Here is a 13142-nt window from a genome sequence, read left to right as displayed (position 1 = left end):
TATATATATATATATATATATATATATATATATATATATATATATATATATAATGTTTATCGATTTTGTTTTTTCTTTCTTTTCAATAGAATTCGGTTTGGTTACAATATCTTAAAAATATAATTTTGTATGCAACAAGAGTATCATATATAGCTATAGTTTAATTCTATTTATTGAACTATAATAAAGGTGGATATAGGCATTTGTATTTTTATTTGTAAATGATACCAAAGGAGAAATATTTATGTATGAAGTTCAATGTCAAGATTTTGTACTTATAGAGAAAAGTGTTAATCTATTTGAGAAAAACCAATATATTTTAAATGTCAATTCAAGATCAAATAAAACAAAGATCAAAAATTAGATTGAACTTTTCTTCAATGTTAAAGTAATAGGAGTCAATAGTTATCAACCTCTGCAAAAGAAAGGAAAAAGAGGAAATAGAAAACAAATAATGAAACATAGAATGCATTATAAACATATTATTATTACACTAAAACCAGGTGATTCTATTCCACTTTTTCCTTCAAAATGAAACTTATTGGAATTGTCAAACATGAACACCCGTTCGTACATGACTTTGATTCCAGGCACATGTGATAAATCTTTATCAATTTTGATGAAAAAGTCCAATCTCATCCACAAAAGAAATTCACTTCTAGCCGGCATCGTTGTGGAAAAGGTCATAATAAAAATGGAATTATTACCATACATCATAGAGGAGGAGGTCACAAGCATCTGTATCGTCAAATTGATTTTTGACGGAGTGAAAAAAACTACTGGGAAAAATTGTAACAATAGAGAGTGACCCTAATAGAAGTGCATATATCTATCTTGTGCACTATACAAATGGTAAAAAGACATATATATTGCATCTGAGAGGGATTATGATTGGAGATACTATTATGTCCGGTGCAAGAGCCCCCATATCAATGGGAAATGCCCTACCTTTGAGTGCAGTTTGAATTATTAATTGTACGTAATCAGAAATAACCAATTGGGTTTACAGTAAAACCTTAAAATCTATCATTGATCCAACTAAAATACTTTGATGGGATCAATCCCAAAGGGAAAATGAGGATAAAGAACAGCGGGTGATTGAGTTCAATACTTTCTAAATTAATTATTGACTCTAGAGATATGATAATATGGAGAAGACTTAATTGTCTGAAGCAGAAACAACTAAGGTAAAGGAACCCTTGTTCTGAAGAAGAAAAAACAAGTAACTCACATTTGATTTGATGGTCAAAGGCAGATTCGAAGCTGAACAGTGACAAATAGTTTTTTTATCAAAAAAATTTGATATTTCAAATGCCTCCTACGTTATTTGGAAGATGTGCAAGCATTAACACAATTTAATAAAGTCATTCATTTTGAATGCTACATGAAAAAATAACATAAGCCAGATGATGGAATAAAGAAACCTAGGATGTATAGAATAAGGACATAAGGAATTGAAATTATGCCCTTCATATTAAGCCTCTATATAAAATAGATTCATAATAATCATATTCTATTCACATCCAGAAAGTTGTATACCCTGATAGAGGCTTGTACCGTTTAGGAAGGGATTTTTACAAATTAAAGATCTACTTCAACCAATATACCTTTAGGCACGACTATACATAATGTCAAAGTACAAGTCAGAAAAGGCAGACAATTAGCTAGAGCAGCGGGTGCTGTGGCAGAATTGATCACAAAAGAAGGCTGATTGACCACATTAAGATTACCATCTAGAGAGGTTCGTTTAATATCTGAGAATTGCTCAACAAAAATTTGACATGTAGGCAAAGTTAAATGGAAAAATTGAACTTTAAGTAAAGCTGGGTCAAAACATTGGCTGGGTAAATGTCATGAAGTAAGAGGAATAGTTATGAATGTTGTAGATCATCTTCATGGGGGTGGTGAAGGAAGAGCTCCAATTGGCAGAAAAAAACGCTTGACCCCTTGGGGCTATAGCGCACTTGGAAGAAAAAGTCGGAAGAGAAATAAATATAGTGATGTTTTAATTCTTCGTCGACGTAAATAGTAATAGTTGTAAATCCATTTTATTTTCTATCAATAAAAAGAAAGGTAATTAATTAACCATGGCACGTTCACTAAGAAAAAATACTTTTTTATCTAATGATTTGTTAAGTAAAATCGATAATCTAAACATGATTAAAGAGAAGAAGATAATAGTAACTTGGTCCCATAGATCTGCCATTATACCCGCAATGATTGGTCATACCATTGTTGTTCATAATGGAAAGGTACATTTACCCATTTTTATAACAAATGGTATGATAAACCACAAATTAGGAGAATTTGCACCTACTTCCATTTTCCAGGGACATGCGAAAAAGGATAAAAAATCAAAAAAAGAAAAAAAAAGAAAAAAGAAAAAAGCAACAAAAAAAAAAACACACACACACACACACAAAAAAAAAAAAGAAAGAGAGAAATGATAAATAAAAAAGTCTTGTTGTAAATAGTATGTACATTAATTCATTATGGAGGATGAAGATGAGATTGATATTTCAAAATAGGGATTTAGATTTAAATTCAACTATAAGAATATGAGCTGTAGCTAAACATGTACATATGTCTTCTAATAAATCACATAGAGTAGCTCATTTACTTCGTAATTCTACCTATATACAGGCACTTGCGATACTGACTTTCATGGATTATAGAGCATGTGAGCCTATATTCAAAGTACTTGTTTCTACAGCCGAAAATGCGTGTTCATTTATGGGTATACATAAGTGCTATTTAGCTGTCCTTGCGGCTGAAGTGAATGAAGGTCCTACTTTGAAAAGATTTTGACCTAGAGCTCGGGGTCATGGTTATCCAATACAGAAATCTACTTGTCATATAAGTATTACATTATTTTATGATACATCATTGGATTTCGATAATTCAACTCACGATTACATAACAGTATGATGAAACATTAAATAGAAACAAAATATCAAAATAGATGATCCATTTATGCCGCAAATATTTTACTACTTAAAGTACTTAAAAAATATGTATGGGAAACAAAATAAATCCACTTGGTTTTAGACTTGGTTTTACTCAAAACCATTATTCCCTTTGGTTTGAAGAAAGGGATTATTCCAAAGATCTACGAGAAGATGAGAGAATATATAATTGAATTGAAAATCATGAAAAACATATCAAAAGTTCTATCAATTCTAGTTATGGAGGAATTACACGTATAGAGATTCTAAAACAGATCGAATTGATTTCGGTAAATATATATATTGCATTTGTCAATTTGTTTATTGAAAAAAAAGTGCCAAGAAAAAAAGAAAAAATCAAGGAATTAAGAAAGGAAGTACAAAAAATGCTTGTACAAAGTATGCTTAATTTTGTAAACAAAGAACTTGTCATTTCTATAGAAAAGGTGGATACACCTTATAGAGAACCCAAAATTCTTGCAGAATATATTGCTCTACAACTAAAGGAGAGAGTTGAAATAAGAAAAATAATTTAAAAAGCTATTCAACTAGCTAAAAAGGCAACTGTCGAAGTTGTTAAAATAAAAATTAAAGGGCCTCTTAATGGAATTGAGAGAGCCCAAAAAGAATCAGCTATGAAAGGTAGAGTGCCCCTATAGACCCTTCGAGCTAAAATTGATTATTGTTATTATGTGGTTCAAACCATTTATGGAGTATTAGGGATTAAAAAAATATGCCATTGTCAATCCTGAAATGTTGGGAAGGATTTTTGGATTGACATTATATTAAGATGAAAAATGATTAGGACTATAAAGAAAAGCTCATTAAAAATGGTAGTAAAGTAAAAAAAAGTGTACAAATTTATTATTTTATTTAATGAACAAAAAATGATAACAATTGTTTATCATTTTTTGTTCCATTCATTCAGTTCATTCTCACAATTCTAATCTTTTTCATTTCTTCTCCTTCTCTTGAAGAACCGCTTAACAAAAATCCTTATGTGCTTCCCTATAAAAGATCGCACAGGAATAAAATACATGAAATGAAGATATAATAAAACAAATATAAATGGATAATAATAAGACAACCATGATACAAAACTTATATAATAGCTAAATTTTATATGATCTAAACCTAAACGTAGATGCATTATTTAGAATACCCCCTTTTTAATAAATAAAAAAAATTGAAAACGCATTTAAAACGATAAATTTTTGCAGAAAAATACCATGACACAATTTCTGTAAATTGAGTTACTAATTTGATAAATTATACAATAGCACTATAAATAAATAAAACTTATTTTATTCTTATTGATTGAACCCAAATTCCTGAAGAGCTCTTCAAGACTTAATGTCAAATTCGATAGGTAGCTCATTGATTTCACTTCAATTAACCCTAGATTCTGCCCCTAGCTGAAAAAAAAAGTTGATACCAAGTTGTATATGCATATACATGTATATATGTATATGTATGTATATATATACATACATATACATATATACATATACATACATATATATATATATAACTATGTGTCTATATGTATATACACACATATATACATACACATATATATACATATGTGCATATGTGCATATATACATATACATACATACATACATATGTATGTATGTATGTATGTATATGTATATATGCACATATGCACATATGTACATATATATATATAACTGTGTGTATATATGTATACATAATACATATACATACATATACATATACATATATATATAACTATTTGTATATATGTATATACACACATATATACATACACATATATATACATATGTGCATATGTGCATATATACATATACATACATACATACATACATACATATATATGTATGTATGCATGTATGAATGTATATGTATGTATATATATGTATGCATATAATAAATATGCATATATACATACATACATACACACATATGTATGTATGTATGTATGTATATATATGTGTATGTATATATGTGTGTATATACATATATACACATAGTTTTATATATATATATGTATATATATATATACACATATATATGTATATATATATATATGTATATATATATATGTATATATATATATATATATATATATGTATATATATATGTATGTATATGTATGTATGTATATGTATGTATATGTATATATGTATATATGTACATGTATATACATATACATATATGTATATGTATGTATGTATATGTATGTATATGTATATATGTATATATGTACATGTATATACATATACATATATGTATATGTATATGTATATATATGTATATGTATATGTATATGTATATATGTATATATACATATGTAAATGTATATATATATATATATGTATATGTATATGCATATATATGTATATGTGTATGCATATGTGTATGTGTATGTGTATGTGTATGTGTATATGGATGTATGTATGTATGTATGTGCAGAGTTATAATGTTGATGACTTCCACAGTTGCAAAATAAAAGATATGTAATAGTTCTTCTTATGATATTTAATGTTTAATATTTGTCTTTTAAATATTGACCAATTAGTTGATAACTATCCTAGATATACTTTATTTCATAGCTATGAAATCTTTTATCAAGGTAGTTAGAGGCCATGCTTGATGGTCTTACAAAAGACTATATCGGTGTCCCATTCTTTGAATCTTGTTTAACAATGCTTTCTCCTCTTCATTTGCTCCTCTAACAAAAAATGCATATTCCACAATAATAACGCATTCCTCCATTTACTATGACAACACCTAACCACCACTAACTAATATCTATAAAATAAAAAATATTGAAATAACAATAAGTAATTAACAAGTCATTTTTACATGAATCAATTTTCATTAATCATAAATTCTATTTCACAAGACTATGATATCCAAGAGTTTATAGCTAATCATTAAAATGAGTATAATATTATTTTAAAAGATAAAAAATTATGGATGTAACATTAGAGAACACTTTATAAATAGAGTTCTAGGGACTACCTAGTCTAAAATGATTAACCAAAGTGGCTCCATCTTTTTTTTGGAATCAAGGCAATAAAGTTGGAGTTGATTTTCTTTAGCAAGAATCTAGAACCAAAGAATTCCTTGAATGCATTACAGAGATCCTACCGTAAAATATCCAAAAAATGTGGAAAAAAGAACATAGGGAACCCATCTGGTCCTAGAGATTTATCCCCTTGCAAGGTGAAAACAACATCCTTGATTTCCCCAACTAAATGAATAGCCATAGGATACTTATTTTTCTCCTCAATTAAAATGAGTGGAATATTCTCTAATCATTTAGCTCAATTTTCTAAAATTAGAGAATTGTCATTCGAGAGAAAAGAAGAAAAAAAACCCAATGAATTCTTCAAAGATTTCTTTTTAAGAAGCTTTTACTATTAAGATGCAGATAATTTTTGAAATTTGGTTAGTTGTTTTATGTTTACAAGTAGTGATGTCAAAAAACATTGAATTCCTATCTCCAGATTTTAGCCAAAGAGCCCTAGATCTCTACCTCCACCTATGTTCCTCTTTAGTAATGATACCATTGTATTTATTTAAAGTAACTTTTTCCTTGTCCCCAACTCCACGGGAAACCCCTAAATCTTGTACAAGTTTTTGGATCACATCTAGCTCTAATTTGATATCATTTTTATTCAAAAAATATCCCCAAAGGCCTCTTTATTCCAAAATTTCACTTTTCCTTTAATAAAACTCATTTCTTAGCCATATTAAACAAAGAAAACCCTTCATTCATGATGTTCAACCAATATTGAATACAACCATTGAGATCTAGAAGTTCCTACTACATTTTTCTAAGCATGAATGAAGAATTTATTTTAATGGTTGAGAGTTTAGTGACCATAAAAATTGGGAAGTCATTGGAATAGACTTTAGGGAGTGCAACCAAAGACCAGTAAAAAATATTAAGCCAATCAACCAAAATCAAAGCTCTATCCACTTTGACTTGAATCAAATCAATCCCAAATTCATGATTAGACCAAGTAAAACTGAAGCCTTGAAGATCAACATTCACTAAGGCTCGAGAGGCAATGAGTCTCATCAAATCCTACTTTCCATCTAAGTGACTTTGGAAAGAAATTCCACCAACCCTTTTAAAATCATGTAGGGTAGTATTAAATCACCCATGATAATTCATGAATTAGAATAAAGGGGTCCTAAGAGCAGAAAATCTATCCCACCACACTAGCCTTCTTGCATTGGAGTTGGTAGCATAAACATTGGATAAAAACCAAGAGAATTTATTTTTAATATGCAAAAAGTGAATATACAAAAGGTTTCTTTTGGACAAGATAAACTCACCTTGAACTATGGCCTCATTCCAAAAGACTAAAACTACCCTAGATGCTCCTTGGGAACTATATCCCAAGAATTTGTTATTTTTAATAATTGATATCATTTCAACTCTTTGTCTAGTCATTCCAGTTTCCTAGACAAGAAGAATATCTAGTTTATGGTCTCCAACAACATTAATGAATATCATTCTTCTAAAGAGTATTAAGTCCACTCATGTTCCATGACATGATCTCAATTTGGATCCTTTCAAGAAACTCTCCATGACATGGTATTCATTTACTAATGTTGATAATATTCAGTTGATACTATTCTATATGTAAAATATAGTTATTAATTTATAGTGATTTCTACTTGTTAAGGATATTAATATTTGGATAATGTTGTAAATATATTGATAAATATGGGAGAGAAATTAAAACTGATATATGAACTATTTAATAAATATTCATGTATTAAAATATGTTACTCCTATTGACCAAATTCATAATGTTTTACATTATATGGATAAATATAATCAATGCTCATTATACAAGGGTTTTTTAGGGTTGAAAGGAAACATGTTCTTATGATTTTCATCAAAGTGAAAATTACATTAATGTTTTGATAAAGACATGTTTTGCAGAATTATTTTTATATTTTTGGTCCCATTTATCTCCTAAAGAAGACCACATTAGGTATTAATGATTACATTGCTCAAATTTGTGTAAATATTTCATATCTTCTTATGGATAACATGTTTATGACTAGAGAATTCCATCAAGGAGATGGCAGAAAATCACATTGGCATCTACCAAACAATTGACACACTTATGGAATTCTCCACAAAAGTTATGCATTCCACTGTCACTACTCTTTATTTTCTGTAGGTGAATAAGGACATGAAGGACTTGGGCAAGGAGAGCAAAAGAACCCACTCCATTTACAACTTCCTGGTGGAGGACTCACTGAAGATGCTCCTAAACAAACCTTTCAAAGAGGAGGGGTTGGATGTAAATAGGGATGACCCTAAGGAGAAGAAGAATTAGGAACCAAAAAAGAATGAGGGTAGCTAGCCATGATTGTTTTCTTTAATGTATTGATCACTCTGAACTTGGTGCCCTATGGGATTTTATTATATATGTATATGTTTAAGTGTTGGACTAATAGGAGAAATATGTTCCCTTTTTGTTGGAATATTTTTCTAGTTTCTTTGCTAGTTAGTAATAGGACTAATGGTAACAATTGTTTTGTTTTGGAGCTTATATGTTTTTTGAAACATAAAACTAGTATAGGTTAGATGATTAAGAGATGACCTCCGGCTGATCCTTCAGCCCTTTTGTACTATGTGGTCAGCCCCCTATCCTTTTGGCTACTATCTAATACTTCAAAAACATGCTTATGACTCTAATGTATTAACACATACATATTTGTACATGGAAAATGAATCAAGGTGTGAGTCATAAGGATTCTATTTTAGAAATATATACAAAAGATATATACAATTGATAAAAACCAAATGATTGAATATTAAGTTAGTATAAGAAGAGTACTATACTATACAAAGAAAATATAGTTATTAATCATGAGATACCATACATGTTTCATATCTTCTTTCTTATATTGAAGCTTGTAGTATGTTTCTTTGGCATCATATTGTATATATATTTTATTTTAGATAGTGGGATCCTTTCTAGTGTCCCACAATGTTGGATCTTTGACTTCTTTAGCCTCTAATATAAAGACATGTATTTGTTTATTTAGCTAATGTGAGTAAATTTATCACATTATATTTTCACCTTAATAGGTTTTCCACACAAGTTCAATTTTCTTGGGTTTGGTCCTTCATTATATGTCTTATGATAATGGTTAAGTTTTGAGAAAAGATATTGTTAAATTTTTTTGATGCCAATCCAAGCCACCTTATGAGCTTTTTACAACATTCAATAACATATAAATTTGAAATTTCACATCAAGTAGGATTTTTCGTAGTTCGATCAATGAGGTCCTGCACATAATCTTTTAGTTTCATGCATCTGAGGGTGTTGTGACCTTTTACCCTATGAAATTTGCAGTACTCATTGTCTTTGTACCATGCAGCTTTGGATTGGTTTGGATCAATTTGCTAGGTAGGAGGAAATTTGATGAGGTTTTCCTTGACTAATTTCTCAAAAATGACATCCAATGGCTCACCAAGGGGTGTATAATTTCTAGGTGCAGGTTGGAATCTAGGCTTTTGTCCTGCAGCAACATTGATGGCATTAACTTGATTGCTAGACCCTTGAAAGTTTGGTCTTGGATTGTGGTTTTGATAGCTGTGGTTATTCTGCTGTTGGTAGTTGATAGCTTGCTAATTGTTTGGTTGATATGGTGGGTTGGACTTGTTGTGAGAAGGACCAACAATATTCACATGTCTGGTATTAGTGACGCCATCTGTTGCAACATGCTTCTTTTTGTTCCAATACCTAGACTTGTCATTCGAATGTGATTGATTTTGGTTGGCTTCCTTGTAAATCTTGACCACACCATCTTTAATGAGTCCTTTCTCAAGGATCATTCCTTTCTCTTTGATATCTTTGTAGGTCTACAAATAGTTCATAGTCATGTGGTGAGCCAAGCTAGGATGGGCATTATCAATAAACATTTTCACCAAATGGTGCTCTTGCAAGGTACAAGATATGCTAGTGGTAAGGGTTTTCCATCTTTGCAGATATTCGAGAAGGCTCTCTCCACCTTTTTTCTTAGTGTGGACAAGATCAACTACTGATAGATCTATTTCAACAAGATGAGCATATTGGGCTACAAATGCCTCAGACAATTCAGCAAAAATTTTAATTGTGCCATAGGAGATTCTATAAAACCATTCTAGAGCTGGTCCGGCCAAGCTTTTGGGAAAGAGACGCAAGAGGAAGACATCATCGTATGCCACTTCTTGGCAATGCATGTAAAATTCTTTGATATGTGTGACAGGGTCTCCCTTTCCTCTGAATTTGTCAAATTTGGGTGTCTCAAAATGCTTGGGAAATGGTGTCATGGTAATGGCTCTGTCAAATGGGTAAGGATACACATTCTCAAACTTGAAGGTTTTTGGATCATTTCCCTCTTGGATGTTTTTCAAAGATATTTTCATGGCTTCCCATTCTGAATTAATGGGTGATGGTTGGGGTGCCCCCAATGTAGGAGTGCCCTGAGGTAGGTATGTGCTAGATGGGACAATGGAATATGGATGGCTTTGAGGTATGGGCTGGTAGGGATTGTACATGGCTTGGGCAACTGAATGGTGGATGATGGGTTGCTGAGGTGGAGGTGGCACATATTGCTACATGTTTTGTGAGGCTTGCTTTTGATATTAGATTTGAGGTTGGGATTGAGGAACATAAGCTGGTTGTGGGATAAATGGATTGCTTTGTGGAGGTAAGGTATAAGATGGTTGTGAAGCTTGGGGAAAAGATCGGGGAGCTTGTGGAATCTGACTTTGGATTTGAAGAGTTTGACCAATATATGTGGGTTGTGCCCCCATTTGGGAAGGTGTCTGCATGGCAAAAGAGGCCAAGTAATTGGTGGCTAGTGGTGGTGGATTTCCTCCTAGAAGTGGCATAGAAAAATAGTTGGTAATATGAGGTAATGGATTAGTTGGTGGTGGAGGTGGTGGGAATTGAAAGCTTGGAAATGGAATTGATGGGGTTTGATAGCGTGGTGGCTGGATTTGAAAGCTTGGTAGAGTGGTGGCAGGAGCTTGGGTCACTTGAGTGCTTGGAAAAACATTAGTAGTAGCTTGTGGGGTTTGATAGCTTTATGGAGTGAGGGTAATAGCTTGTGGATTTGTGGCTGATGGCACTAAGCTCCAAGGACCTAGTGGGAATGATAGAATTGTGTTCTAAGATGAGGTAAACAAGATGGGGGTGATGAAGGGTTGATTACTCGGCCCCTTGGGTGGCATCCCTGTTGTATATTGCTGAGGTTGGCCAAAGATACTAGCATTGATTTGTGAGATGGGTGGATTTGGAAGGTTGGGTTGGAGAGCAGCAGCATAAATAGTGAAGGGAGTGAATAATAAGGTGTTTTGAGCAAAGGGAGTTTGGGATGGAGTGGTATGGACCAATGGTGGAGTGGTGGTGGCTAGATTGGCTTGTGGAAGGGAGATTTCAACTTGAGTAGAAGCTGGTATGTTTGGGTCTGTGGGATCATATGGAGTGAGTTGAGGCTCTTCTTTTAGCACATATTGAGGATAATTCAAATCATAAGAGCCTATGGGTGGTGGGAGTTGTCCAAACAATGGGTGAGATGGCTCTGATAGGGGAGGAGGTCTTCCAAATTCAAAAGCTCCAATGTTGTCCCTTCGAAAGTTAGCCATGATTATTTCTTTGTTCTTGTCTATAATGGCATTCACCAATACTGCATTTCCTGGTTGGTTCATGAAAGCTTCAATGTCAGTAGATGATGGTATGGTGTTCTCTGGGCTAAAGGATGGTTGACTACATAAGGGGAGCGATGTTGTGTGATCCAAATGATAGGGCTCCATTGTTTCCTCCTTCTTGGCTAAGCGAGTGATAGGTGGCATGAAAATGCAGAATGTTCCTAGGGATGAGATGGAACAATGCTGATGGATGCAAAAGGGGGGAAGGCTTTTCTATGCAAATGATTTCCTAGGTTGAGGCAAAGATATATGGCAAAACCTAAGGAGGATTGGGTTGGGGATTCTAATTTCAAAGATATGTTTCCAAAGCATGAAAGGTCTGCTTTCCTATGTGCAAGCTTGGTGGTGATTGTGTCAACTTAAGGATAGACTGATGATCCTTTAGGAAGAACCCAAGATTGGCCACTTGTGGATCCCAAACTTTAGCTCAAGGTGATGAGGGATGACAAGTGACAAAGCTAGATTACCCTAGACAAAGCTCTATCAAAGGGATAACCTTGGTGAGATTGATGGATTTGGAAGATTTTAGGAATGGCAAACTTTTGGCAAGGTGACAACAATTTTGAAGGCTTGGATGTGAAGATTTTGATTGCTGGCTAGATGGTTTGATTCTAAATGAGATGGATGAGCTAAAATGCTTAAGGGGAAGGCTAACGATGGCTAGTTTTCCTACAAAGGTGACTCTAATGAAAAAGTGAAGCTTATGCAAGAAGATGTGGAGAAACAAGGGGATCTAATCATAGAAATCATGCCTAGTTGGTAAGGCATAAGCATTGTTAACTCTTGGATGTTGGTTAAATTGGATGGTGCGATCTAACCAGGCATCTTGAAGGGCTTCGTTAGTAGCTTTTTCCTCTGCTTTGTGGAGTTTGGCAATCTGAGGACTTGGTGTTAGTTCCTTTCTCTTGGTTGAAACTTCTTGGTATGCCTGAGATGGCTTGAGTTTAACTTTGTGGAACTTTTGTTTGGGTTTGGGTTGTTTTGACATGAATTCTTGAATCTGCTTGGCTTTGAGAGATCTCGGTTGTTTTTCTTCAACTTTTTCAACTTCTAGAATAGGTAGTGACTATGCTAAGTATGCCCTAAGCTAAGATTGACCAAGTTTGGCAAACATTCATTCAACAAATAAAAAATCAAGCAATAGATAGGAACAACCAGATAGAAGTTTTTGATTCTCAAAATGTGATACTTGCACTGAGGAGTGTGTATGTTTTACAAATGTTTTGATCAGTCACTTCAAGGACATTAAAATCCTAGATGGTTGTTTACAAGGTTGACAGTTGGTTTAGCTAGGGAGTCCTCAATATACTTAAGGTATGTGAGGCCCAAATCTGTAGATGAAACCAAAAAGATGTCACATAGCCGAGAGGAGCAGTAACCCATTTCTCCTCTTTCACTTCTCAAGGGTATAAAGTTCCTTGAGGCTTAGCCCGAGTGAAAAAATCTTGATCCCAAGAGAGGTTTCTTTCGATTCA

Source organism: Cupressus sempervirens, chromosome 4, assembly GCF_028749045.1.
Source record: "Cupressus sempervirens isolate cs-2001-9-10 chromosome 4, ASM2874904v1, whole genome shotgun sequence".
NCBI classification, from domain to species: Eukaryota; Viridiplantae; Streptophyta; class Pinopsida; order Cupressales; family Cupressaceae; genus Cupressus; species Cupressus sempervirens.
This window is presented reverse-complemented; position numbering follows the sequence as displayed.